This window comes from Ranitomeya variabilis, chromosome 5, assembly GCF_051348905.1.
Source record: "Ranitomeya variabilis isolate aRanVar5 chromosome 5, aRanVar5.hap1, whole genome shotgun sequence".
Taxonomy (NCBI): Eukaryota; Metazoa; Chordata; class Amphibia; order Anura; family Dendrobatidae; genus Ranitomeya; species Ranitomeya variabilis.
The window spans coordinates 505,470,760-505,478,113 of NC_135236.1; positions in this window are offsets into that span (position 1 = coordinate 505,470,760).

Sequence of the window (7,354 nt, forward strand, 5' to 3'; positions counted from 1 at the left end):
CCTTATTAAATAGCCACAATGTGAATACACACCTATGCATTACACTTTTACCATTATGTGCTCCGGCTCAATATTTTTAGGTTTTGGATTATACAGTAGTTCATATTTTTACGATTGAAAGAATATACAAGTCCATAATCTAACATGATGTTGGAATCACATCTTCCTAATCTTGGAGGTGTCAGGAGTACCAGCCTTTTGTTTCCAGTCCTGCGCAGGGGACTATTCCTGCCTAATGGCCGAACAGGTAAATTCATACAAGTCAATGCCCACAAAATGTTCATTTTCTTCAAAATTCAGGATGATGGTAAATGAAATAGTAATGACAAAAACCATGGATATTGCTTTAAAATGTTAGCCTCGTGTGCTCAGTCATGTGTGGAAGTTATCCTACCTCCATCCCTTGTTATAACCTTGTCAGCATTTTTTCAGTATAATTGTGAGGTGAATTACATTGTTGATGACATAGTTATTCCTGCTTAGAACTCTCTGAACAATGTTCTGCCATACTGAATGGACTTGGACATGCAAATCATCCACTGCTGGCGGCTTCCTTTGCAATTCCTGACTAATGCTGTCCCAGATCAGAGGCGTAGCTAGGGGTTTAGCTCAGGGAGGGTGAAATATTTGAGTGGGCCCCTAACCAGGTAATCCCAATTACAACTATGGTTGTAGGTATAGGAGAACACAAACACACAATCTTAGAATAATAAAAAAAATATATCATATACTAACCTAAATTCAGGGAATCCAGCAGGCAGTGGCAGGTCCCGGGCAGTCTGAGGTGATGATATCATTGCACTGAGATTCTGACTTCCGGTCTGTGACACAATTACATCATCACGTTGCAAAGCCCTGGACTTACTGTCCTGTAGGTCTCAGGCCTAATTCTACTTGCGGCCTACCGAGTGGAGAGCGGCAGTGCAGGGAGACCACCTCTCCCTGCTCATTGCAGTGTTTAACTGCTCATGCTAATACAGTTAAGTGTAGCGTATCTTCAGGTGGGCCCCTCAGAGCACAGGGCCCAGGTCGACCAACCCTTCTGTTACCACCTGGTGGCTACACTACAGTCCTAGATGTATGATTCTGCATGCTATGGTAGCATGCTTAGGCCATGCAGGGTGCTCATAGAGCAAGCCTCAGACAACCATTATTAACTCCACTGTTAGCATGTCAATGCATAAAATGTGTGCATTTTTGTGCATGGCAATTAGACTGAATACTTCATAAATCAAGATTTGGGGGAATTTATGCTTGTACTAGATGGTGGCCCGATTGTAACGCATCTGGTATTCTAGAATATGTATGTCCACCTAGTATATTGCGCCCAGTCATGTAGTATATTGCGGCCAGTCACGTAGTATATTGCCCAGTCACGTAGTATATTGCCCAGCCACGTAGTATAATGCACAGCGACGGAGTATACAGCACGGAGCCACGTAGTATACAGACTTAAAATAAAAAATAAACATATACTCACCTTCTGAAGGCCCGTTGATGTCCCGGCCCTGTGTGCGGTGCACGCGGCAGCTTCCGGTCCCAGGGTTGGTATGAGCGCAGGACCTGTGATGACATCGCGGTCACATGACCGTGACGTCATGGCAGGTCCTTCTCGCAGGACCTGTGATGACGTCGCTCTCACATGACCGTGACGTCATGGCAGGTCTTTCTCGCATACCATCTTTGGCACCGGAACCTGCCGCTCGCATGGAGCGGTCACTGGAGCGTCGCGAGGAGCGGGAAAGGCGGCGGAAGGTGAGTATATAATGATTTTTTATTTTTTTATTATTTTTAACATTAGATCTTTTTACTATTGGTGCTGCATAAAAATGTGGTCAATAGCAGCGTTAATGGAGTGCGTTACACCGCAGCATAACGCAGTCCGTTAGCGCTGCCATTAACCCTGTGTGAGCGCTGACTGGAGGGGATTATGGAGCGGGCACTGACTGCGGGGAGGAAGGAGCGGCCATTTTGGCGCCGGACTGTGCCCGTCTCGCTGATTGGTGGTGGCTGTTTTGCCGCGACCAATCAGCGAGTTGGATTTCCGTGACAGACAGAGGCCACGACCAATGAATATCCGTGACAGACAGACAGACAGACAGACGGAAGTACCTCTTAGACAATTATATAGTAGATTTTCTTAATATTTACACATCATTTATAAGACTATTGATCCTGAGAATTCCATAATTCCATGACTTTCCCTTCTTGGTGTTGCAATTTCAATGTTTTCCTATAGATTGTAAGCTTGCGAGCAGGGCCCTCACTCCTCTTGGTATCTATTTTGAACTGTGATTTTTGTTATGCTGTAATGTCTATTGTCTGTACAAATCCCCTCTATAATTTGTAAAGCGCTGCGGAATATGTTGGCGCTATATAAATAAAATTATTATTATTAAATTATTATTGTTATGGATTGAATGCCCGTGGATTGGGCAGCATGTACACATGTGGTCAAAATTGTTGGTACCCCTAGTTTAATGACAGAAAAGCGCACAATGGTAATGGTCACAGAAATAACTCGAATCTGACAAAAATTAAAAATAAAAAATCTATGAAAATGAATAAATGAGAGTCAGACATTGCTTTTCAACCATGCTTCCACAGAATTAAAAAAAAAATAAAACTCATGAAATAGGCCTGGGCAGAAATGATGGTTCCCTTAACTTAATATTTTGTTGCACAACCTTTTGAGGCAATCACTGCAATCAAACGATTACTGTAACTGTCAATGAGACTTCTGCACCTCTCGACAGGTATTTTGTCCTACTCCTCAAGAGCAAACTGCTCCAGTTGTCTCGTGTCTGAAGGTTGCCTTTTCCAGATGGCATGTTTCAGCTCTTTCCAAAGATGCTCAATAGGATTTAGGTCAGGGCTCATAGAAGGCCACTTCAGAATAGTCCAATGTTTTCCTCTTAGCCATTCTTGGGTATTTTTACCTGTGTGTTTTGGGTCATTATCCTGTTGCAAGACCCACAACCTACGACTGAGATGAAGTTTTCTGACACTGGGCAGCACATTTCTCTGTAGAATCCCTTGATAGTCTTGAGATTTCATTGTACCCTGCACAGATTCTAGACACCCTGTGCCAGATGCAGCAAAGCAGCCCCAGGACATAACAGAGCCTCCTCCATATTTCACAGTAGGGACAGTGTTCTTTTCTTTATATACTTCATTTTTCCATCTGTGAACATAGAGCTGATTTGCCTTGCCTAAAAGATATGTTTTTGTCTCATCTGTCCATAGGACATTCTCCCAGAAGCTTTGTGGCTTGTTAACATGTAAGTGTGGCAAATTCCATTCTGGCTTTTTTATGATTTTTTTTCAACAATGGTGTCCTCCTTGGTCATCTCCCATGAAGTCCACTTTGTCTCATACAATGATGTATGGTGCAATCTGACACTGATGTTCCTCGAGCTTGAAGTTCACCTTTAATCTATTTAGAAGTTTTTCTGGGCTCTTTTGTTACTATTCCTATTATCCGTCTCTCTGATTTGTCACCAATTTTCCTCCTGCGGCCACGTCCAGGGAGGTTGACTACAGTCCCATGGATCTTAAATTTCTGAATAATATGTGCAACTGTAGTCACAGGAACATCAAGCTGCTTGGAGATGGTCTTATAACTTTTACCTTTAACATGGTTGTCTATAATTTTCTCTCTAATCTCCTGAGACAACTCTTTCCTTTGCTTCCTCTGGTCCATGTTGAGTGTGATACACACCATGTCACCAAACAGCATAGTGAGTATCTGTAGCCCCATATACAGGCCCACTCACTGATTCAGAGATTGTAGATACCTGTGATGCTAGTTAGTGGACACACCTTGATTGAGCCTGCCCCTTTTGTCACATTATTTTCAGGGGTACCATCATTTCTGTCTAGGCCTATTTCATGAGTTTTATTTTTAACACAATTCTGTGGAAGCATGGTTGAAAAGCAATGACTGACTTTCATTTGTTCATTTTCATAGATGTTTTATTTATTATTACTTTTCTCAAATTCAAGTTATTTCTGTGACCATTGCGGGTTTTTCTGTCGTTAAACGATGGGTACCAACAATTTTAACCACGTGTGTATGTGTGGTATTCAAAGGGGTTTTCCCATGAACAAAAGTTGATTTTAACCCCTTAATGACAAGGGGTATTTGAGTTTATGCGTTTTTGTTTTTTGCTCCCCTTCTTCCCACGGCCAATAATTTTTTATTTTTCAGTCAATATATGTGAGAGCTTGTTTTTTGTGGGACAAGTTGTACTTTTGAATGACATCATTGGTTTTAACATATCGTGTACTTGAAAAATGGGAAAAAAATTCCAAGTGCGGTGAAATTGCAAAAAAAATGTGCAATTCCACAGTTGTTTTTTTGTGTTTTTCTTACCATGTTCACTAAATTCATTTGTTTTACTTTTTGCATGCTACAATAGTCTCCATGATGATCAGATGGCCTATGTGTAGTAGAAATGCTCACTAGCACCGGTCGGCGCTCATAGCAATCTGGCAATGTCAACCATAGAGCTATGCTTCAGACCTCTGGATGTCATGCCGACCCATCGGTGACCCACGATCATGTGACGGGGTCACCAATGGACGGGATTTATGATGGGCTTCTTGTAAGCGCGAGTTAAATGCCGCTGTCAGAGATTGACAGTGGCATATAACTAGCTACAGCCACACGTGGATCGCAATTTCACCACCTGCGGCTGTTGCGGACATGTCAGCTGTATAGATCAGCTGACTATTATGCCCAACGTCGGAAAGGGGTAACCAATAGATCTTGGAATAAGGATAATTTCCACAATTGGATGTGTTTAAATAAAATGTTCCTGAGCTAAGATAATCTTATAAATGTGCCCTGCTATGTACTGTGTAATGGCTGTGTCTGACCGTGCAGGAACATGGTCTGATCATAACACAGCTCCTGGGCAGGGGAGGAAGCAAAAGAGAATATACAGGCATTAAAGCAGGGGATCACAGCTGATTCTTTCTTTGAAGTAAAACATTGTTTAAAAACAGACATTGAAGTGTTTTACCTCACAGAAAGAATCAGCTGTGATCTCATGCTGTGCTGTCTGTTTAATCTCTTTTGCTTTCCCCTCTGTCAAAAATGCGGGGTGAGGATTCCATTACATCTGAGAACCGCAGTACTTGAGTGATAACCGAGTATCACCGAGCATGTTCTCTCATCCCTAAGAAGGAACTGTCCATGATTGAGCATATGGAGGAAGTGAAGGAGGTACCGTATATAAATGCAGCCTAGTATTGGAAATGGATTTAAATAAAAATTGTATTGTCCTTGGCAGTAATTGGTGCTGATGACCGTGGAGTGCATCTTGCAGCACAATGACAAGTCCAAGGAGTAGCCCATCGTCTCTGCTATATGAAAGTAGAAAATAGGGACAGCTTTCTTCAAGAAATACTAGTGACAAGGAATCCATCATTGAGATTGTATTTTGCAAAAGGAAGTAGAACTGTACATAGTATGCCAGAGAGGACAAGGTCCTCTTCACTTTTTAACAGTCTGTTCTATTGGTTTATTGTAATATATATATACAGTGGGTACAGAAAGTATTCAGATCCCTTTAAATTTTTCACTCTTTGTTTCATTGCAGCCATTTGGTACATTCAAAAACGTTCATTTTTTTCTCATTAATGTATACTCTGCACCTCATCTTGACTAAAAAAATTTTTTTGCAAATTTATTAAAAAAGAATAACTGAAATATCATATGGTCATAAGTATTCAGATCCTTTGCTCAGTATTGAGTAGAAGCACCCTTATGAGCTAGTACAGCCATGAGTCTTCTTTGGAATGATGTAACAAGTTTTTCACTCCTGGTTTTGGGAATCCTCTGCCATTCTTCCTTGCAGATTCTCTCCAGTTCTGTCAGGTTGGATGGTAATTGTTGGTGGACAGCCATTTTCAGGTCTCTCCAGAGATGCTCAATTGAGTTTAGTTCAGGATTATGGCTGGCCAGTCAAGAATACTCACAGAGTTGTTCTGAAGCCACTTCTTTGTTATTTTAGCTGTGTGCTTAGGGTCATTGTCTTGTTGGAAGGTGACCCTTCGACCAAGTCTGAGGTCCAGAGCACTCTGGAAGAGGTTTTCATCCAGGATATCTCTGTACTTGGCTTCATTCGTGTTTCCCTCAATGACAAACAGTCATCCTGTCCCTGCAGCTGAAAAACACCCCCATAGCATGATGCTACCACCACCATGTTTCACTGTTGGGATTATATTGGGCAGGTGATGAGCAGTGCCTGGTTTTCCCTGCACATACCGCATAGAATTATCACCAAAAAGGTCTTTCTTCATCTCATCAGACCAGAGAATCTTATTTCTCATAGTCTGGGAGTCCTTCATGTGTTTTTTAGCAAACTCTATGCGGGCTTTCATATGTCTTGCACTGAGGAGCAGGGCCGTATTTGCCACTAGGCACGTGAGGGCACGTGCCTAGGGCGGCAGGATGTAGGGGGGCGGCACCTGAGCACAGCAAGATTTTTTTTTTTATTTATTTCTTTTTTAAAGTCCGGGTCCGACTGCCCTCCCTCCTCCTCCTTCCCGCCCGCCCTCCATCCTTCTCCCCGCCCACCTCAGTCTTCTGGCTGCGGCTGGAGTCTCAGATCCAGTCCTGTCACATGTACTGCACAGGGGGCCGGAAGCGGAAACAAGTCACACCGCAGGCCCGCCCCCTCCTCGCTGAAGCGCCAAGTTCAATTTCTGCCTGACAGTCCTGTGTGTGACTCGGCTAGCCCGCCTGCTGTTGGTGTCTCAGATGATCCCACCAGGGGCGGGCAGGGTGCAGATGCCCCTGGGCCGCTCGCTCCCCCAACAGCAGGTTCAGGCCGTTTGCTGGGTTAAAGGCCGGGTGCCGGCAGCCGCATCCCTGCACTGCAGACGCCCACACTGTGCAGTCAGTGTGTGCTAAACCTGGCTGGAAGGAGGAGATCCAGAGCGGCACAGCAACCCCGGTCCAGATCATAGCCGGCTAGGGAGGTGCTGGGATCTGACAGTGACAGCCAAGCAGAAAAGGGAGGAAAAAAAGCATCTTGGAAAGGTATGTGGAGAACACTGGGCCAGAGCGAGGCCTCGGCCTGCAGTGCGGCAGTCATGCCAGCTGGCAGCACACACCTCTCGATAGTCCCGGATTGAGCGGATCCACATCCCTCCACCCACACAGCCGTGCACTGCACATAACATATATGGCTGCACTGTTCGCACAGGACCTTTGATGAGGTCACAGGAGGGGAGGAGTCGGGGTCATATGATCAGGGGCCTCAGTGTATGCAGGACTCTGCTGTGCTGGTTGTCATGGTGATGGATGAGGGTAAGTTTATGTGTGGGTTCAGGAGGGGTTTGC